Below are 24380 nucleotides of genomic sequence, written 5' to 3' on the forward strand. Positions count from 1 at the left end.
CTGTTCTCTCTCTCACACACACACACACTGTCATATTTATTTACAGTAGTTCAGAATCTAATAAGAAAACGTGTTCTCTAATCCTATTATGCAAGCTTCTGTCTTGAAATCACCATCATTTAAATTATACCAATTTTATCAACGTTTCTTTTCCCTCCGTTTCAGGTTCATATCCAGGAAAGCATTATATTTAGTTGTAATGTCTCCTAAATCTGCCTAATTCTTGAATATTTCTTTCCAGTTTTTGCTTGTGTTTCATGTCCTTGACTGCAGTTGAATAGCCTTCCATTTGTTATGTCCACTGCATTTGTTCATGTGCATACTTAGAAAACGTTTTACTGAAAAGTTGCAGAATTATTGTTTTCTCTTCTGTGTGCATTAGTCACATGTGTGTTATGCAGGGCACTTACCACAGGTGGTTTACTCAATTAGGGTAGTTTATACCAGACTTCAGGTGAAGTCATAATTTCATCCTTTGGATGCCACATATTTTAGGGGAAGTCAAAATTTTATATGGTCTTGAGACCTATAAATGGAAAAAATTAGACCAAGAAACACCTGTTCCTATAAAGCTTCTATTGTGGTTGAAGAAGAGGAAGTCTGGGATATAAATACATAAAATTTTAAGTTTATAGGAAATTTTTCCTTAAGAAAGCATTATGGCATTGCATTTTGTTAGGAATATGACATGTTTTCAAGAATATCTGGCATTTTTCTGCTTTAATTTTTAGAATAGCTTTATTTAGACAATTCATACATCATAAAGCTAATTTATTTAAACTGTGAAATTCAGTGTTTTTAGTGTAGTTACAGTGGTCCTTGAACACCATCACCATCAATTTTAGAACACTTTTACCACCATAAAAAAATTTTGAACACATTAGCACTCCCCTCCTCCAAACCACAATAATGGACATAGATTAATTGATATCTAATCATCTCCTAATGTAAACACTAATATTCATTTTTCAGTAATTTAATTTATTCAATCTTCTCAAAAGTTTTTAGTATTTTATTTAAAAAAGAAAAAAATGAATAAAGATCTTAATCTAAGTTCCCAAAGTCAGTAGTCTCTGAAGTCAGGCAAAGATGAAAATATTTAGTGTACGACAAATTGATTTACCTATAGTTTACTTCTTCTTAAATTATTCATGGTCTCCAAGAATATAGAAGATTGTTGAAGAAGCTTATTCAGGTTCTACAGATAGAGAGATGCACTTCTTCTCTTTCCAGGAAGATACAATATAATTGTTTTAATGGAACAAAGAAATGAATTGTTAGATAATAATAGCATGTAATCCAACCTTATAGTTTCACAAATGAGATGAAACTGAATTGTAGCTGATATCATCAACAATTTAAAACCCCTATTTCTCTACACTCTCTGAAATGAAAGGTCACTGGGGCATAAAATCTGTACTCCCACGATGAAGAAACCGTAATTACATTAACATAAGTTTGAAATGTTGAAATTACGCTCACTAAAAGAAACTAGCCTGGTAGTTTTACCACATCTTTTGAGTTTCACCTTCTGGAGCAAAAATGTGTAGTTTATAGACTATTCAGTTTCCAAGCTAAAAAACTAAGATTTCAAGGTCTATGAGTACACCTCCCTAGCTTCAGTTTTGATCTATTTATGCTTTTGCCTGAGGAAACATGCTTTTCCCTGTATTGAGTACTATCTTTTTTCTTTGAAAAAATTTCCCTATGCAGCTCTCCTTCTCTTTGCTGCTTAGTTATCCATCTTGACAAATTTTCCCTGGGACTCATTCCAAAATCCCTTTCTGTAACCCAGGAGTCTGTGCTAACAGTGTTGACCATGACCGTTTTATAACAGTGAAACATTCAGAACTTTTTCACTCCTTCAAAACAAGCTCTGCTCATATGTCTGTTTTCATGATCAACATTCTCATCTAAACATCATTTAAATAACTACATGAACTTGTTCTGGAGAGGGTTTTAAGACTGACATTATGTGCACAGTGAAACAGCCTAGCTACATACAATACTAAAACTGAATAAACTGATCCCAAGTTTTCATAGCAAATAAGAGTATAGATATGAAAATGGATTCTCTCTGGTAATTCAATTTATGCAAATATCACTCCAATAACATTCATTTCTAGACACTACAAAAATGTTGGGAAGTTATTCACATGGATTTTGTTTATTTGATTTTATTTATTAGTATCGGAAAAGGTCAGCCATGATGACAGACTCATACTCTGACTATAGTGATATGACTAAAACACTTGACTTTTGTTCAAAAAATGTATTTGAGAATTGTAGGTTGTTTAGTTGTAAGAAGTCATAACTTTGAGGATAGAAAGCACCATATTTATTTTAGTATTCTATTTAGTTTAATACCATCATGCATAAATTTCTTATTTTTTGTTTGAATAACAAATTCCATGCAGTTAAAACATGATAAGGAATGAAAAGCTTCCCAGATGTTATTCCTCATCATTAGATATAAATTATAATGTGCAGTACTTTTGAAGAATAAAATCTCATTATTTTATGAGAACAATATAAATTACTTGACATTGGCTGTTTATGCAAAAGTCAATAAAATGTGAGTCAAATAAGGATACATTTTTCTATTTCTATGATTTTTCTATCTTATTTGTTTATTACCCCACATTTCTGCCCTCAAGATTAAATTTATACCTAGCATGATAGTGACTACTGATTGACTAATTCTCTACTGAGGAATCTTTTTTTTTTTTTATGACAAAGCATTAGAAACCTACTTTCTTAATTAGGCAACAAATGCATTATTTCAGCCACATGATTTGCTAAAGTAATACAGACCTGAATACAGTGGATATTTTGCCAATGCTGGTTTTTCACACAATTAGCCATAGCTTCTTTTTTTTTTTTTTTTTTTTTTTTGACAGGCAGAGTGGACAGTGAGAGAGAGACAGAGAGGAAGGTCTTCCTTTTACCCTTGGTTCACCCTCCAATGGCCGCCACGACTGGCGCACCGCACTGATCCGATGGCAGGAGCCAGGTACTTATACTGGTCTCCCATGGGGTGCAGGGCCCAAGCACTTGGGCCATCCTCCACTGCACTCCCGGGCCACTGCAGAGAGCTGGCCTGGAAGAGGGGCAACCGGGACAGAATCCGGTGCCCTGACCGGGACTAGAACCCGGTGTGCCGGCGCCGCAAAGTGGAGGATTAGCCTAGTGAGTTGCGGCGCTGGCTGCCATAGCTTCTTTATAGTTAAGTATTATCATTATTTTAAAGATTTATTTTATTTATTTGAAAGAGTTACAAAGAGAGGGAGAGACAGAGAGAAAGGTCTTCCATCTGCTGGTTCACTCCCCAGATGACGGCCAGAGCTGCGCTGATCTGAAACCAGGAGCCAGGACCTTCTTCTGGGTCTCCCATGTGGGTAAAAGGGCCCAAGAACTTGGGCCATCTTCCACTGCTATCCCAGGCCATAGCAGAGAGCTGGATCGGAAGAAGAGCAGCCGGGACTAGAACCGGCGCCCATATGGGATGCCAGTGCTTCAGGCCATGGCTTTAACCTGCTGCACCACAGTGCCGGCCCCAACATTATCATTTTTTAAATAATGGGTATATACAGCATAATAGTGGCTCAACAACTCTCAATACCAAGCTTCTGCTAGTCAGAGGCTGTAGGTGATGAATATGCTTTCATACAGAATTCATTCAATTTTAAGTTCACATTGTCTCAGTTGGTGTATAGGTCATTTTACATATCAGCAGATCATGTGTAAGGGATTATTTCATTTGTATGAACTTAGAATATAAATGTTGATTTACCAGGTCTGAATTTTATTTTCTTCTAGAGTTTTGCACATTTAACGGTTCTTTATGGCAGAATCTAGTTGATCCTCCATCTCCAAAATTCCATATCCATGGTTCTTTATCTTGAAATTCAACAAACTGAATATTGACTAATTCAAAAAGAAAATTATTTCTGTGCTGAACACATAGAGGCATTTTGTGTCAGTTTTCCCTAAGGAATACAGTATAGCAACTATTTACAAAGAATTTAAATCGAATGTGGTTCTATTAAGGAATTTAGAAATAAAGCATAAAATAGAGTGCACATTGGTTATATGAAAAAACTACACCATTTTGTATACAGGACTTGAGATGCCTGAGATTGTCTTATGCATGGAAGTCCTGGACCAATTCTCCATGGGTACTGACAGATGACTCCATATAGTAAAATCTAAATTCTGAATTGGTATATTTTGAAGACAGAATAAACAGAAAAAGAAATAAAGAGCCTTTTTAGTTTTTTTTTTCTATCTGATATTTATATTATTAGCTACAGGAGAGCCATGATATCATAGCATATTCTCTTGGCTATCATCTACAAACATTGTAAGTTTTATGGAAAATGTGCCAAATGAAGGTGTGGTACAGTTTCATAGCTCAGAAACCACACAATAAAACGAATCTAAAAACAAAAATACTGAAGGTTATTTCTTATAAACTGTAATCTGCTACATTTTGTGATGTTGAGTTTCATGGATTTTTGACACTCTGCCAGGAAAGAAATATTTAAGGAAATATCAAGTCTGCTTATAAATAGAATGAATATTCAAAAATAATTTTCAGAAATTTTCCTTTCCTGCTTTGCTGACGAATATTAAGATCTAATATATAGAATATATATTTATATAAACATAGATACATTTTGTATCTATACTATGTGGAATGTGTGTGCACATTTTCTGGCTAACCCACATGTTGTTTTCTGGTAGTCACAGAAGAATATTTATGATGTAACAGATATCAAAGTATAAAATACAATTGTAACATAAGCATTTGTATTTCCATTTAGGATATGTTCCAAAAGGCAATGTTGCTGCATGTTTACAGTGAGGGAAAAATCATATTATCTATGCAGTCATATAGTTTCAACCCAGTGGAGAGCTAAGTGCACAAGGTATATAGTTAAATCAAATTCCATGGAGTAACTGTCACTCTATAGGGGAGAGGTACATAATCAGTTTCATGGATGGATGGACAAATGAGGAACAAAAGGCAGAGGCTCTTGGAGAGACCATACAGGCAGGTAAAATAAATCAGCTAGCAGTTTAACACACCTGTAATCATCAAACGTGTGTGTATGTGTAATTTAGAAATTGGTGGGACTCTTTCAAGAGGAGAAGGAAGGAAGTAGTCTTTCATAAGCTATTTTTGTGGATATTCATGGGGAGATTTTGAACAAGATAAGAGTAAGAAAGAAGAGAGAGGACTCTCAGTTACACAGGCAGACGTGAACAGCTGAGTGTGGGGACACTGAAAAATGCTACTGCTTGTGTGATCTCTGCATCATGCAAAGTAAAAGCAATGAAGTGCTGAGAGAATAAATCTTTCTTTGTCCATGAAAGATCTATTGCCCCCGGTGAACAGAAACAAATAAAAAACCCTGATCCTAGGGGAGTAGGAAGAGACTCTCTTCAGTAAGAATCTCATAAGACAAAATTGATGTCTCTTACTGCTAAGAGAGAAAAGGAAGTGTTTGACACTCATTATTTGATAGATGAAGAAGACACTAATTCCCACCTTAGAAAACATGAGAATCCAAAAATGCACTCATCCTGAGGCTCATGGATCAGACTAAGCCTGAAGCCTGACAAAGAACACTGAGAATTACTGCCCTCCTATTATAAGTCAAACACTGAACATCAAGCTTAAGTAAGGATCTGGGTTGAATAAGAGAAAATTAGTAATTCCACAGATAGTGGCCAAGAACTTTCCATAACTAGTGAGATAAGAGGAGAATCTAAATCCAAGATACCTAGAAATCACCAAATACAAGACACTTCTTTTAAAAAAGCAGAGACAATATAATTAAACTGCAGACAGAAATGAAAATAAAATCCACAGAAACAAGAACTGGAAAAATGAAAAATAGAATTATAACATCTCCTATTCAGAATATATGTAGCCAATTATAGTGAACTGATAATTTGAAAATGATGAAAGAGAGGGGCTGGCGTTGTGATATAATAGGGTAAGTTGCCACCTGTGACACTGGCATCCTTTTTGGGAACTGGTTCACATCCCATTTGCTCTAATTCGATCTAGTTCCCTACTAAATGCCTGGGAAAGCAGCAGAAGTTGGGTAAGGTGCTGGCCCCTACCCCCAGGTGGGAGATCCTGAAGAAGTCCGTGGCTCTTGGCTTTAGAGCAGCCCAAATCTAGATGTTGAGATCATTTGGAAAGATTCTCTCTCTCTCTCTCTCTCTCTCACCCCCTCCCTGCCTTTGTGTGTCTCTCTCTGTCTCTCTTTCTCTCTGTATGTGTCTGCCTTTCAAATAAATAAATGAATCTAAAAAAATGTTGAAAGAGAGGGAAAGAAAACTTTCAGCCAGGATCCTATTGTCTTCTTAGACACCATCCATAAATAGGGAAAAATAAAGGGCTTTTTTTTAACAAACAGAAGCTGTGATAATTTAATGCTAGATGTGTATGAAAAATGCTAAATAAAGTTCTTCAAATTGATTGAGTATGATAATAAAGGGAACTATTGGTATAGAAAAAAAGTGGGAAAACATTGGATATAATAAAGATTTCATGTAAATATACTATTTTATTCTCATTTTCCAATGAAAGTTGGAAGAAATGATTTACTTTAAACAAATTTAAATATTAATTTGAAATGCAGAGATACAGTGAGAAGGGGAGAAAGAGATATCTTCCATCCTCTGGTCAACTCTCCAAATGAGTGCAATGGCCGGGGCTGGGCCAGGCTGAAACAAGGAGTGTCCTCCAGGTCTCCCAAATGAGTGCAAGAGTCCAAGGACTTGGGCCATCCTCTGCTACTTTTCCATATCATTAGCAGGGAGCTGGATAGGAAGTGGATCAGCCGGGACTCAAACCTGTGCCCATATGTGATACTGACACTATAGACAGAGGTTTAACCTTCTACACCACAGTACCAGCCCCATGATTTACTTCGATTTGAAGATGTACACCATCTTCTGATATGAACAAAGTACCTCCAAAAACATCCTACTCAAATTGAATGGGTGAATAACGTAAAGTAAGGAACTACTTTGAAATTTCCAAATTCATGCTTAGCTCATAACACAAAAGAAGCAATTCAGTTTAAAAGGTAGGCAGTTGGTTTTCAGTTTAACATATTAATTTGGATGCCCATTTCCCAAATTTAGTTCCCCTACTTCAGGTCCAAAGTCTATTCCCAATTCCAGTTTCCTGTTAGTGCACATTCTGGGACGTAGTACAAAGAAGTTGAGACCCTGCCATGCATATGGGAGATATGGATTGAGTTCCAGGCTCCAGAATTTGGCGAGACAGCCCTGGCATTTCTTTGGGGGAACATTAGAAAAATAAATGGGCAGATGGGAAATCTTTCTCTCTCTATGCCTCCCCATCAATCTCTCTCTTCTTTCCTTCCTCCATCATATACAAATAAACAAACATTTTTTAAAATCATAAGTGAAGTTAATAAGTCATTATTAAGAAACAATCAAGAAAAAGGAGATATACTCAATAAAACAATTATTACATATAAATATGAATATTTAAGTAAACATTATATTTTCTAGTTGTTGTAATTAAATTATGAGATTTTGGTATTAATAAAAAAGATTCACCCATATATTATCCAACAAGAAACCCATCTTAAATATTAAAAATAGGGTAGCTAGAGGTAACAAAGAAAAATATGAACATTTGAATCAAAAGAAAACTAGAGAGGATTTATTAAACATCAAATTAACTTCAGGGATAGCCAGTTGGTACAAATGTTAAGATGCTGCGTAAAATGCCCACATCCCATATTTCAATGCCCTGGTTCTGCTACTGATTCCATCCTCCTGCTAATTTGTACCCTGGGAGGCAGCAGGTGATGACGTAAGTAGTCAGATGCCTATAATCCTGTAGAAGACCCAGACTGAGTTCATACTTTGGCTTGGCTTTGCCAATGTGTTTGAGGAGTCAACCGGCATATGAGAGATCTCTCTTTGTCTATTTGACTAGCTTTCAAAATAATTTTTAAAATTATAATGTATTCATATTAAAATATGCTTCAAAAAAAGAAAAGCAAGGGGTATTGCGTAGTGACAACAGGGGTTAATCTATCAGAAAGAGATTCAGAATCTGAAAAGCATTTGCACCAAATAAAAGAACTAATGCAGTACAAAAAAAAGTAATGTATATGAGCAGAATTGACATTTTGAGATGATTGTTTACAGCTCTTGTCTCCACCGTTGTTGTTATTGTTGTTCTTACTATTCATTGATGTCTTTACTTAGTAGAGGGTTAAGCTTATGATAATAAAATAAACTGAAATCATGTCATTGTAAAAATTAAAAGACTAAGAAAGGAAGGAGAGAAGGTGTGAACATGGGTGAGAGGGAAGTTCGGGTAGGAAGTATCACTGTGCTCTGAAATCTAATATGAAATACTTGAAATTTGTTCAAATTATATAAATAAAAAAATTAAACCCAAGAAATTTGGATGAATTTAGGATATAATGCATTATAGATTTATATTTCTTTATCCTTTGATTAATCATTCTAAATCTGAGACTCTCTTATTCAAGATACATTTTGACAATGGAAAGAAGTATAAAGTGCAATGCTCTCCTCTGTTTGTGTAGCCAGTAAAAAAGCACACCTTCAGAGTTAGGAAAAGGTACTACTGAAATAACAATGCAAGACAGAGCAAGAACATTTTCACATGCTACAGCATGATTAATCTCTGCTTGCCAGCACCTCTAACTTCTGTTAAGGTAATTTCTACAAAGTACCTTTCTCTCTTCACATCTAAATCTCAAGACCAGTGGGTATAAGGAATGTTTTCATGTAGAACACAAAAGATTTTGAGGAAACTTTTTTTTTTTAAACTTTTATTTAATGCATATAAATTTCCAAAGTACGACTTATGGATTACAATGGCTTCCCCCCATACCGTCCCTCCCACCCACAACCCTCCCCTTTCCCACTCCCTCTCCCCTTCCATTCACATCAAGATTCATTTTCGATTATCTTAATATACAGAAGATCAGCTTAGTATACATTAAGTAGGGATTTCAACAGTTTGCTCCCACACAGAAACATAAAGTGAAAAATAATAGATGATTTTTTTAAATGATGATGAAATCAGAGCAGACCTATTGTCATGTTTAATCCCAGTGAGAGTCAAGTTGGGAATTGATAATTTTTTTTTTTTTTTTTTTACAGAGGATCAGTTTAGTATGCATTAAGTAAGGATTTCAACAGTTTGCACCCCCATAGAAACACAAAGTGAAATATATTGTTTGAGTACTCGTTATAGCATTAAATCTCAATGTACAGCACATTAAGGATAGAGATCCTACATGAGGAGTAAGTGCACAGTGACTCCTGTTGTTGACTTTACCAATTGACACTCCTGTCTATGGCATCAGTGATCTCCCTATGCTCCAGTCATGAGTTTCCAAGGCTATGGAAGCCCTCTGAGTTCTCCGACTCTTATCTTGTTTAGACAAGGTCATAGTCAAAGTGGAGGTTCTCTCCTCCCTTCTTTCTTTTGCTCATACACGCTAATACTACAGATTTTTCACATACTTGCCACAGATGTGTAGAACCACTGTATTTCTTTCATATATTACATAAATAAAAAAGGGAGTGTACCATATTTAGAATAGTTTAAAAGTCACAGAAAAAGGGTATGGAAATCAAGTTTGGTTCTACTGTATGCAGTATCTGCAATATATTCTATTGCATTTTCAAATGTATCAAATTCAATTACATTCCAAATTTACTGAAAATTTGTATTGTTATAGTACTACCCAGTAGTAATAGGAAATGAAATAATCCAAATTTGTTGAATATTCAGATCATTGAAAACAGGGAACAAATATGATCAGGTAGATGATTAAATTTTCACCTGTATACAGGAGTCTTACCAACTTGTGTACATGTATATGAGTGACAATAATTCTGGGATTTTTTTGTCTTTTTACTTTTCTTTGTTTCTTTTTATAATTGTGATATTACTTGATTTTTATGTTCAGATCATAACAAATCTAACTCTGCTCTTTTCATCAGGGCCAATTCCAGAAGCCTATCCTTAGATTTTCATATTTGATTATTTATAGATAAAATAATTTATCTAAGTCAAGGCCTTAAGCTCACTTTAAATAATCAATGCAATTCATAACAAACCCATGGACAGCAGCCTATTGAATGGGGAACACCTGGAAGCATTTCCACTAAGATCCAGAAACAAAGACGCACACTGTCACCATTGCTATTAAATATGGTTCTAGAAGTTTTAGCTAGACCAACAGGCAAGAAAAAGAAATCTAAGGAATACAGATTGGGAAGGCAGAAGTCAAACTATCTCTATTTTCAGATGACATGATTCTCTGTAAGGGGGATCCAAAGGAATCCACTGAGAGACTATTGGAACTCAGAGAAGAATGTGGTAAAGTGGCAGAATATAAAACTAGCACAGAAAAATCAAAAGTCTTTGTATACAAAAGCAATGCTATGGCTGAGAATGAACTCACAGATAAATCCCATTCACAATACTTCCAAAATTTATTAAATACCTTGAAATAAATTTAACCAAGGATGTCAAAAATCTCTATGATGAAAATTATAAAACATTAAAAGAAGAAATAGAAGACAATAAAAATTGAAAAATCGCCCATGTTCATGGATTAGAAGAATCAACATCATCAAAATGTACATACTACCAAAAGTAATTTACAGATTCAATGCAATCTCAATCAAAATGCCAATGACATAGTTCTCAGATCTAGAAAAAATGATGCTAAAATTCATATAGAAACAAAGAAGACCCTGAATAGCTAAAGCCAACTTATACAACAAAAACAAAGCTGGAGGCATCACAATACTTGATTTCAAGATATACTATAGGGCAGTTATAATCAAACCAGACTGGTACTGGAACAAAATTGACTTGTAGACCGATGGAAGAGAATAAAAACTGCAGAAATCAATAAATGCATCTACAATCAACTTAAATTTGACAAAGGAGCTAATTAAAATCAATCCATGGAGGATTTCATGTGGGGGAAACTTTATCTCAACATGAAGAAGTATGAAACTAGATACATAACGTACACCTTACACAAAAATCCACTCAAAATGGATCAATGATCTAAATCTATAACAATACAATACCTTCAAATTACTAGAGAACATCATGGAACCTCTGCAAAACATTGTCATAGGTAAAGAGTTTTTGGGAAAAAAAAAAACAGAAACATAGGTAATTAAAACCAAAATTGATAAATGAGACTACATCAAGCTGAGAAGCTTCTGTACTGTAAAAGAAAAACTCTGCAAATTGAAGAGGCAACCAACAGAATGAGAGAAAATATTTGCAAACCATGCAATTGATAAAGACTTAACATTCAAAATCTATAAAGACCTCAAGAAATTCAATATCAACATAACAAGCAACCCAGCTAAGATATGGGCAGAAGACTTGAACAGGCATTTTTCAAGAGAGGAAATTCAAATGGCCAACAGGAACTTGAAAAAAAAAAATGCTCAGGATCACTAGCCATCAAAGAAATGCAAGTGAGGTTTCATGTCACTTCAGTAAGAATGGCTCTCATACAGAAATCAACAAAAAAATGCTGGTGAGGATCTGTTGTAGCCTTATGGAAGACAGGATGGAGCATGGGGGGTATGGAAGTGTCACCATGTTCCTAAATTTATATATATATGAAATACATGAAAATTTTATAACATAAATAAAATTTTAAAAACACCAAAGAGTGAATCAATTTGTTTTCCTATATTTCAGTCTTGTTGCTAGTACTTTTCTTCTTTCTTAATCTCTTAACCTCCATTATATGTATAGTGTATTTTTTTCTTTATGAAGGATATATGACTAGAAATTTCAAACACTCTAGATCATAGGAATTTTGTTTCCATTTACCCATTATGCTTATTTAAACACATCTGTGAGCTAAGCATTATTTTCATCACTGGGAATTATTTCTTTGTTAAAACACTCTACACTGAGAATGAACAAAAAACAATGTTCCTAAAGTGCACTTTGGAAATTTCAATATACTTTTGCTTTTGGAATTCTGAAACAATGCTAAAAAAATCTAATGGAAGTTGAAATCATCCTACTTTAACTCTAAGGTTCACTATGTTGGTATTAAATCAACATGTTGGTATCACAGGCAAATAAAACTTTTCTGTGATTAAAAAATAATAGAAAAATAGGACAAATTCACATTTACATTTGGATACTTCCAGATATTAAGTGAAAAAGCAAGTAGAGAGAAAAATAAAAGTGTACAGTTCTATGAGCAAAACTTTTAACTAATTTGAACCTTCCATCCATAGCATCACCAAAAGAATATGCATACTTCTCATGGGCACGTAGCAGCATTCTCAAGGATAGGCTACCCAAAAACTCACTGCATATAAGATAATTATACTCATATAAAGTATATTCTGACTGTGAAATATAAAGCTTGAAATCACTAACCAGAAGATATCTTGAAAAATCCAATAATCTAAATTTTCCATCATTCATGGAAATGTTTCCATTATAGAACATGTTTAAAATTAATGAAGAGAAAAATAAAAAAAAATTTGGAGTTGCAGTTATATCTCTTCATTGATAGACATTAGTAGAATTTAATGCTTTTATGAAACAAAATAAAATCTCTTATATTAATGGCCTAAGCATGAATGTTAAGAAAGAAGTTATTAATACGAATGTAACTTAAGTAGATAGAAGGAACTAGTGAATATAAATACAAATATTGATAAGCTGCAATTATTAAATGTTAGATAAAATATAAAACTATTTTCTTTGGGATTAACAAAATTGACATCAATACAGAAAGAATGCTAATAAAACTATTACTTTAGGGATAAAAATGTAACATTTATTCAGGTATTATAGAAATAAAAATACTTCACAGGAGTATATAGGAATAAGAACATTATAAATAATTTTATCACATCCACTTAGATAAACTAAAATAAGTGCATTTGTTGAAAGAGATAATACACTGATGCAAAAGGAAATATAATATATACTTAATAGCTTTAAGTCTATTAAAATATTAAATTTATATTCAAATATATCCTAAAAAGAAACCTCTAGGGCTAGGTGATGTTACTGTTGATTTCTACTAAATAATAACAGTAAAAAAATAAAACTCATTATGGATAATTTTTGCTAAGGCACACATTTTAGTAAATAATGAAAGTAGAAATAAACCTATTGTATACAGTCTTTTCCAAAACACACAAGTAGGCTGTTAAATCTATCAACATAGTTCCCTTCAATGTCATTTAAATTGATAAGGAATAGAAATGGGAAAGAAGAACTGAAGGGAGTACATTGCTAAAACAACTAGTCTGCCTCTGAACAAAACCAGGAAAAAATACCAGCGGTTGAAGCCAGCAATCTGTCATGCAAGCTACTGCATGAAACTTTCCAATGAGGATTATGCAAATCAAATAGTAAACTTACCCTTGTATAGAATTTCACCAAAATTATTTTGCTGGAAGCCTTTCTTTATACTTTAAGAACTTCCTTCTGCATATTCTTCATCATGAGATACATTGCTAAGTTCTGTAAGTCACTTTTGAATATGTAGTTATTTGTTCTGTTTTGAAATACAGATGGAAATATGATCCCATGTAAGCATAAAGGGAGTCCCTACTAATAACATATATTTTCGGTTTCCTGAATATGAATATACGCTTATTTTTATCCCTTTGTATTCAGATAGTCACACCAATATAGTACAACTGAATTGTGTTCTCTTTTCATCTGTTTTCCCTCTCACAATAAATTGTATTGATTTCTATGAAATAACTGAAGCATAGAATAATACATTAACTCATAAACAATGTAACTCTGTGCTCCATCTCTATGTAAAGCATAAATTATATAATGAAGTAACAAAAAGAGACAAAACACAGATAATTATGTTAGGTATCAAAGTAATAAATGCTCATTTTAAATAATGCCTTTTTTGTAACTTTTAGTTTCAAGATTAAACTATCATTTGTTTTAGGTTTAGATATATCTTTCTTCCAAAATCAGGCTGTAATTTATAGCACAGTTATTTTCTAAACCTTGTTTTATTCTTTACTTGTGAGAAATGTGAAATACATTATCCCCATCTGTACAATACACAATTGTTAATTTCCCAAATTAACACCCCAGTAATGACTCAGCCATATATGAAAAAAAAGGACTGGTTTCTCGAGTGTATAAGAGATGCATAGAATGACTCCTCAAGAAAAATAAAAAAAAGGGGAAAAAAGAAACAAGAAATAACTATCTGTCCAACAGTCTACATGTTTTCTAATATTTATTTCCTGTAGTTTTTATTTTTGCAATTTATTGGTGCATGAATTAGATATCAAAATGACAACGCTACCATTTTAGGGCTGTAGTTTGGTGAGTTTAGGTCGGTGTTTTCAGTCAGGTAACCAACAACACAATCAGCCCACGGACTATTACCACAAACAAACAAAAAAAATTCCCTGGCATTATTTTCAGTTAAAACCCATACATTTTCCGCATACCCTGGTAACCATTCATTGATTTCTGTTTTATTTTCCTATTTTCAGAATTATTTAATATAAATGAGTCATTTAGCATGCATGTCTTATTTCATTTCATTGGTTCACAAAAAGGTTTTGAGAGCTACCCATTTTAGGTGGCAGAGAAGGCACATCAACAGTTTCGGCTAAAACAGCATTTCTTTCTCTGTGATATTGGTTTATTAAATTTTCAAAAATCAGCTGAATAAATGTGTCTGTATTTTTGTTTTAGTCTGTTGTATTGCCATTGATCTCTGTCCACCTTTTATCTGTCTATTTTCTATCTATCTATCTATCTATCTATCTATTTATCTATCTACAATCTATCTATCCATTTACCATGTATCGATGGTCTGATTCTACACTATCTTGTTGAGGTAGCTTTCAAATACTCTAAAATTGGATTAGTTTTCCAAGTTTGGGGAATTTTCCCCATCTTTTATTGACTATTTAACTCTGAATTCTCTATGTAAATGTTTACCTTCAGCATCTCAAATTTGAAATACATTATCCCCATCTGTACAATACACAATTGTTAATTTCCCCAATCAAATTTTTGTGTTCTATTGTAATGTAGGCAAAACCCTTTATTTCAAAATAAAAAAAAAATAAATACTGTAGTAAGAACAGTAGTTTTCCTCAGGGGGAAAAATGTTTTATAAGTGAACCATTCTCAAGAAATTTGACTAACTGTAATAGAAATTTTTTTGTGTGTATAGAATACTGTGACTTGGGTCACAGGTTGCACCTGTTTGGGTATCATAATTAAAGGCTTGGACTCCAAGTAGCATATCTGGCATTCATAGTACTTGGAAGTTGTCATTGGTCTTACAGAGAAGGCCATACAAACTGCAAATCCGTGGTTTTTCTAAGACTCATTTGTCCATTTATATCAGATAAACTATGGCTGGACAAATCCCAACAGTGAAATCTGAGACATACTCATCTACACAGATGTGGATTCTGGCATTTTCTTATCTGTAGCAGAAGCTGCTAGAGTAATAATATAAATTAAATGGTGAAAACCTCGTATCAATTGGGGTTCTCTAGAGAAACAGAACTGCCATGAACTATAATAGGAGACTATACAGTTTCTAGTCCAAGTCTGAAAGCCTGGGTACCAGGAGTTCTGAAGCACAAAGAAATCATTCTCCCATAAGGTAGGGAGGCAAAGAACGCACACCCAACATTTCTCTTTTTTGTTCCATCCACATTGTCAACGGTTTGGAACATGGCCAGACTCATCTGATTTACTCAGCCCACCAATGAAAAGACTGATCTCTTTCAGGAATAACTCTGCGGTCACATCCAGAAGTACTGTTTAAACAGATGCCTGGGGATCCCATGGCCCTATCATGTTGATACATCAAATTAACTGTCATGTGAAAAAGTGGCTTATCTCATAGAGTTGTTGTGGGATGAGCAAGTAGTATGAGAATGAAAAGTTCCTGGGTACACACTCATAATTGGGGCCCATATATGTGCAGGATTTTGCATCATTAACCCCTGCTAGTTCCTTCATGGCCATGATGAGGGTGAAGAGCAAAATGATCATCTGGAAAACCAACCAAATTTTTCTCCTTGTCAAACTGTCTATTTACAATGGAGGAAATGCCACATGGGGAAATTCTGAAAACATGCATCCACTGAGAAAAGGGAATTCTGCCACAGATCCAATCATTTTATATTCTGAAGCAAAGGAAAAAAATCAATAGGTGACAATACTTCCAGACAGATCTGAATGCTGCTATTATGAAAGAAAATGGAGACCAGAGCAATAAAAACATGTATCCATAGAGGAGGGGCACAACCACTTGTGAAAGAAATGACCTCAATTATCCTTGGAAGAGCCTGAAACCAGGTGCTTTGAATTCCATTGATGTCTCTCAGAAGGGTAGAAGGAGCTCAGTTGCTAGAATTATCACCGCAGTTTCTAAAGGTCTCTATTAGCAGAAAGCTGAAGTCAGGAGACAGAGCTGAGTATTCAACAGTTGTCTTAAAGTAAGCTAAATGTGTGCCAATAAACAGCTTTAATTCAATTTTTCCATGGAATTTCTGAAGTTCCCTTGTATATCAAAAAAGAGCTAATTTGAACAATTAAAACCTAAGCTCTCATCTTAAGATCTAGAGAAAGAAGGGCAGATTAAATCTAAATATAGCAAAAGAAAACATGAGAAAAATGAATCTGGAATGACCAAAATTGAACACAAAACATACAGAAGAAGAAACAAAATGAAAAGCTGATTTTTGAAAAGATCAATAAAAGTCATGAAATTCTAGTCAGCCTAACCATGCCAAAGCAAATGAGTTGATAAGTACTATTATCAGAAATTTAAAAATGGCCACCAGTGATAGTCCCATGGCCATTAAGATAATCATGAAAGAAGGACCAGCGTTGTGGCATTAGTGCTCAGGCCTACAGTGCTGGCATCCCACATGTGTACCAGTTGAAGACCCGGGTGCTCCACTTCCTATCCAACTCCCTGCTAACGTACCTGGGAAACCAGTGGAAGATGGCCCAAGCCCTTGGGCTCTGCATACATGTGGGAGACCTAGAAGAAGCCCCTGACTCCTGGCTCCAGATCAGCTCATCTCCAGCTATCACAGACATTTGGGGAGTAAACTAGCAGATAGAAGACCTCTCTCTCTTTCTGTCTCTACCTCTCTCTGTAACTCTGTCTTTCAAATAACTAAAATAAATATTTTTAAAAAAATGATAATGAAAGCATATAATCAACAATACCAGGCCACAGTTTTTACAACTTAACAAAATGGATCACTTTCTCGAAAACCTAAACTACCCAAACTAATTCAATAAGAAACAGGAAACCTGAATAGCCATATATCTATTAAGCACATTAAATTGGTAGCTTTTTACATTAAACAAAGGAAAATACAAAATGCTATTTTCTTTATGAATTTTAGCAGAAATTTTGAAGTTGGTGAAAAGTTCAAATATTAAATATATAGCTTTTATTTCATTATGAAATCATGCTATTACCACACCATTTCTTCTAGAACACAGAACAAGTTCTGCTGCTCAACACACTCTGTGAAATTAACTTGTTATTAATATAAGATAAAGATATTACAAGAAAATAAGACTATAGGCTCATATCACTAGTGAGTATAAATGAAAAATTTTAAATTGTTAAAATCTTGAATCTAGCAAGATATGTGCATAAAAGGGCTAAATCCAAGAGAAACAAATAAATAAACAGAAATAAAAGCAATTTCAATAATTGTACATTAGCTAAAATAATCCCCTATATTGTGAGAGACATTTATCCCAGTGGTTAAGATACCACTTGAGACATTGTGCCCTACATTGGCATACCTCGATCAACACACAACATGGTCTCCTGATTCCAGCTTCCTGCTAAGCAGAACCTGAGAGGCAGCAGTGTTGACTCTTGTAATTGGTTTCTTGCCACTTACACAAGAGCCCTGAATTGAGCCCCTAATCTTCTGTTTGGCTCCCAGGCCATTGAATGCCTTTGGAGAATGAAACAACAGATGTGAGTGCTCTCTCTCAAATAAATCAATACAAATCACTTGTTATACTTTCAACTGGATTTTTAAAAATATTACCTTATTAGATCTAAAAATAATTCAATAAAATTCAATATATATTCACAATAAAATCTCTGAAAGCACTAGAAATAGAAGTGAAACATTAAAAAATCTTCCATCTAAACATTTACTTAATGACATCAGACGAAATGATTTGCTCCTGTGACTCAGAAGAAGGAAAGTGTACTCTTTCACTACTCAAATTTAACATTACAAAGGAATCAATAACTAGTGACATAGAAAAGGAAAGAAATAAGTGCTACTTACCTTTATTTCCAGATGACACCATTGTCTGTGTAAAGCTCAGTAGTCTAAGTAAACGAATCTACCAAAAAAAAAGTCCCAAAATAAAAACAATGCAAAACCAAAACACACACACACACACACACACACACACACAAAGAGATAATAAGAGGCTGCAGCAAGTTCATAGGATGTAAGGTCATTATCCAAAGGTCAATCAGCTTCCTATATACAAACACTGAATTTTGGTGATTTAAAACTTCAAAACACAATAGAAACAAAAGTGCGATATATTTTTAATAACAAGATATATACAGCATTTTTGAATAGAAACCTTTGAGGAAATCAATCAAGAAAATCCAAATAATTGGAGGTATTTTCTTTTCACAGTTTGGAAAAATCAACGTTATTTCAATGTAAATTCTTCCCAAATAGATCAATAGATTCAATGCAGTCAGAATCCATATCACAGCATGTCATTTGTAGATAAAAACAAATTGACCAGAAAGTTTTCTAGATTAAAAGATCTAACAAATCCTGCATAATACAGAAAATATCAAGAAATTCAGACTACTTAAAAACATATTAGAGCAGAGGATATTTGGAGATACTGTATTTAAGACAACCCTTAGAGGGTTGGCACTGTAGCACAGCAGGCTAAGCAGCTGTCCGCAGCACCGACATCCCATGTGGGTGCAGGTTTCCGTCCCGGCTGCTCCGTTTCTGATGCAGCTCATTGCTTATAAACCCACATTGGGACCTGAAAGAAGCTTTTGGCTCCTGACTTCGTCTGCTGTTGTGGCCATTTGGGGAGTGAACCAGCAGATAGAAGATTTCTGTCTCTCTCTAACTTCCCCTTTCAAATAAAAAAAATATTTTTTTTCTCTAAAGAGAGACTCTTTCAGGGCAACACAAATTCTTCTAAATCTGAAATAAGAATAAACATCACTAGTCATCAGCGAAATGAAAATTAGAACTACATGAGGATATCATCTCACATATCAGAATGGATATTATCAAAAAACAGGAAAGATAGCAAATGTGGGTGTAGATATAGAGATAAGGGACTCGTAAACTGAATAAAATGCAGATTAATATAGTCATTATAGAATGCAAAAAGAAGCTTCTTTAAAAAATTACAAATAGAACTGTCATGTGGTCCAGCAATCCCTCTACAGGTTTTATATGCAAACAACATGAAATATGAAGAGATCTGCACCTCCATGATTTTTGGAGCACTATTTATAATAGCTGGCATATCTAATCAATCTACATGTTTAATCAATCTAAATAAATAAAATGTGGTACATTTGAACAACTGAATACTATTTGGTTTCAGTAAAAAAGAAATCTTTTTATTGGTGACAAATGATTGAACCTGAAAGACATTTTATTAACTGAATTGAACCAGGTGCAGAGAGACAAAAACAACCTGTATTTACTACATTTGGAGTGTAAAAAAGTCCAACTCATAGAGTAAAATGCTGATTCACAAAGACTAAGCCGTGGGAGACTGGGCAAAAGACATAAAATTTCAGTTAAATGGGAGAAACAATTTCAAACTGTATATGGTACAGTTTGTACAAATATGCTATAAATTTGAAGGTTGCTAAGAGAGAAATGTTTATACTTTTTACTTCAAAACAAGTAACAAGGGTCTATTGTAATGCATTTCCTAAATATTTGCTTTGGGTATTCTGCAATGAACATGTGAATGAAATATTTATGTTGTACACTCTAAATATATATAATTTTTACTTGTGAATTAAAAAAAAATTAAAAAAGAATATCCATGGTATTCGGAAAGTCCTTTCAAAATGAAATGAAATAGAGCCTGACTCTAGTGGGTGATTTCTCTACCGCTAATTTTTTTGGAAAATAGCCAAGCTGATAGGAAATCCAGGATGCGCCATCTCTGACCCTCTGAGGAAGCTCAGCTCACACAAGGCTAGCCCTCTCATGGGAAAGTCTTCTACCTTAGTCCCATCTTTTAATCACTGTAGAAATCAAAAGCAGCCTCCTTTAATTGATTATCTAGAGACTCTCCAGAGATGCTACAGTTTGGTAACCTTAGAAACCCAGTGGGAGACTGCAGGAGAATTTGAGCCCACACTGAGGGCAGAACAGATTCCCTGTGTGGTCCTTGGGAAAGAGCTTCTGATCTCTGGCTCCTGTGGGTATATCATTCGCCTGCTAACTACCTCCAATTCCACTCAGCTGTGGAGAATTACTTCCCTTTTGAATCAAAAAAAAGAAAGAAAGAAAGAAAGAAACAGAGATTTACCATGCTTAACCTGGGAGTGTCATCTTTGACACACCCTTAACCATAAGCTCTCAGGCCACACCCATCTCAAGCCTCTAAGACTCCATCAAAAGTAGACAGTCCACTTAATACAGTCTAATATAACAAGAAAAAACACCACAGCAAGGGAAGAAGAATCCAAAGAGTATCTCTACAATGACAAGCAATAAATGCAGAAACCGAGGAAACAAGAGCAAGGAAGACACTATGATGCACCCAAATGAACAAGAGACCCCAAGCCAAGATTATGAAGATGATGAGATGGAAGAAATGCAAGATACGGATTTCAAAAAATTTATGGTAAGAACAATGAGAAGTTTTCAAAAACAAATGCTTGAGGTACGGAATTCCTTACTGGACAGGATAGAAAATCTCTCTCAGGAAAATGAAATCTTAAGGAAGAATCAAAATGAAACACAGAAACTAGTAGAACAGGAAAGTGTGATAGTGAAAAGAAATCAAAATGTAATGAAGAGCTCAATAGATCAAATGACAAACACGTTAGAGAGCTTTAAAAACAGAGTCAGTGAAACAGAAGAGAGAATATCAGACTTATAAGACAGAGCACAGGAAAGTATACAGTCAAACCAAAGAAAAATATTGTTTGGAATCTACAGGATACTATTAAAAAAACAACATTCGGTTTCTAGGATTTCCTGAAGGCATGGAGAGGGAGAAAGTATTAGAAGGCCTTTTTAGTGAGATACTAGCAGAAAATTTCCCAGGTTTGGAGGGCAGAGACATCCTAGTACAGCAAGCTCATAGAACCCCTAGTAAACATGACCAAAAGAGTTCCTCACCACGACACGTTGTAATCAAACTCACCACAGTGAAACATAAAGAAAAGATTCTAAAATGTGCAAGAGAGAAACGTCAGATTACTCTCAGAGGATCTCCAAGTAGACTCACAACAGACTTCTCATCAGAAACCCTACAAGCTAGAAGGGAATGGCGAGACATGGTCCAGGTACTAAAAGAGAAAAACTGCCAGCCCAGAATATCATATCCTGCAAAGCTCTCACTTGTGAGTGACAGTGAAATAAACCTTTCATAGCAAACAGAAATTGAAAGAATTTGTCGCCACACATCCAGCCCTACAAAAGATGCTTAAAGATGTGTTGCACACAGAAACACAGAAACATGGTCATCAATATGAAAGAACGTAAAGGAAGGAAACTTCCCAGCAAAAGATCACAGGGAGTTCGAAGCATATATTAGAAAATAGCTTTGGCAAATGGCAGGGCAAAGCTACTACTTATCAATAGTCACATTGAACGTTAATGGCCTGAACTGTCCAGTTAAAAGACACAGATTGTCTGATTGGCTTAAGGAAGAAAACCCACCTATTTGCTGCTTACCAGAAACACATCTTTCCAACAAATATGCATACAGACTGAAAGTGAAAGGTTGGAAAAAGATATATCACAACAACAGAAATAAAAAAAAGGTGGGTGTAACAATCTTAATATTGGACAACATAAACTTTAACACAAAAACTGTTAGAGAGACAAAGAGAGGAACTATATAATGATTAAGGGATCAATTCAACAGGAAGATATAACGATTATCAATGTACATGCACCTAATTACAGGGCACTGGTTTATTTAAAAGATTTCTTAAGGGACTTAAAGGGAGACTTAGACCCCAATACAACAGTACTGGGGGATTTCAATACCCCACTCTCAGAAATAGACAGATCAACAGGACAGAAGATCAACAAGGAGACAGTAGATTTAAACAACACTATAGCCCAAATGGACCTAACAGATATCTACAGAACTTTTCATCCTACACAGAAAGCATTTACATTCTTCTCAGCAGTACATGGAACCTTCTCTAGGATTGACCACATACTAGGCCATAAAGCAAGTCTCAGCAAATTCAAAAGAATTAGAATCATACCATGCAGCTTCTCAGACCATAAAGGAATGAAGTCGGAAATTAGCAACTCAGGAATCCCTAGAGCATATGCAAACACATGGAGATTGAACAACATGCTCCTGAATGAACAATGGGTCATAGAAGAAATCAAAAGAGAAATCAAAAATTTTCTGGAAGTAAGTGAAGATAACAGCACACCATACCAAAACTTATGGGATACAGCAAAAGCAGTGTTAAGAGGAAAGTTTATAACAATAGGTGCTTACATCAAAAAATTGGAAAGGCACCAAATAAATGAGCTTTCAATTCATCTCAAGGATCTAGAAAAACTGCAGCAAACCAGACCCAAATCTAGTAGGAGAAGAGAAATAATTAAAATCAGAGAAGAAATAAACAGCATTGAATCCAAAAAAAATGCAAAAAATCAGCCAAATGAGGAGCTGGTTTTTTTGAAAAAAATAAACAAAATTGACACCCCATTGGCCCAACTAACTAAAAAAGAAAAGACCCAAATCAGTAAAATCAGAGATGAAAAAGGAAAGATAACAGACACCACAGAAATAAAAAGAATCATCAGAAGTTACTACAAGGACTTGTATGCCAGCAAACAGAGAAATCTATCAGAAATGGATAGATTCCTGGACACATGCAACCTACCTAAATTGAACCAGGAAGACATCGAAAACCTAAACAGACCCATAACTGAGACAGAAATTGAAACAGTAATAAATGTCCTCCTAACAAAAAAGACCCAGGACCAGATGGATTCACTGCTGAATTCTACCAGACGTTTAAAGAAGAACTAACTCCAATTCTTCTCAAACTATTCAGAACAATAGAAAAAGAGGGAATCCTCCCAAAATCTTTTATGAAGCCAGTATCCTCTTAATTGCTAAGCCGGAAAAAGATGCAGCATTGAAAGAGAATTATAGACCAATATCCCTGATGAACATAGATGCAAAATTCCTCAATAAAATTCTGACCAATAGAATGCAACAACACATCAGAAAGACCATCCACCCAGACCAAATGGGATTTATCCCTGGTATGTAGGGATGGTTCAATGTTCCCAAAAGAAAGAATGTGATACACCACATTAACAGACTGCAGAAGAAAAACCATATGATTATCTCAATAAATGCAGAGAAAGCATTTGATAAAATACAATACCCTTTCATGATGAAAACTCTAAGCAAACTGGGTTTGGAAGGAACATTCCTCAATATAATCAAAGCAATTTATGAAAAACCCACGGCCAACATATTATTGAATGGAGAAAAGTTGGAAGCATTTCCACTGAGATCTGGTACCAGACAGGGTTGCCCACTCTCACAACTGCTATTCAATATAGTTCTGGAAGTTTTAGTCAGAGCTATTAGGCAAGAAAAAGAAATTAAAGGGATACAAATTTGGAAGCAAGAACTCAAAATAGCCCTCTTTACAGATGATATGATTCTTTATTTAGGGGACCCAGAGAACTCTACTAAGAGACTATTGGAACTCATAAAAGAGTTTGGCAAAGTAGCAGGGTATAAAATCAATGCACAAAAATCAAAAGCCTTTGTATACACAGGCAATGCCACGGCTAAGAAAGAACTTCTAAGATCAATCCCATTCACAATAGCTACAAAAACAATCAAATACCTTGGAATAAACTTAACCAAGGACGTTCAAGATCTCTACGATTAGAATTACAAAATCTTAAAGAAAGAAATAGAAGAGGATACCAAGAAAGGGAAAAATCTTCCATGCTCATGGATTGGAAGAATCAATATAATCAAAATGTCCATTCTCCTAAAAGCAATTTATAGA

This window comes from Oryctolagus cuniculus, chromosome 9 (genome assembly GCF_051225735.1).
Source record: "Oryctolagus cuniculus isolate XC-2025 breed Fujian yellow rabbit chromosome 9, ASM5122573v1, whole genome shotgun sequence".
Classification (NCBI taxonomy): domain Eukaryota; kingdom Metazoa; phylum Chordata; class Mammalia; order Lagomorpha; family Leporidae; genus Oryctolagus; species Oryctolagus cuniculus.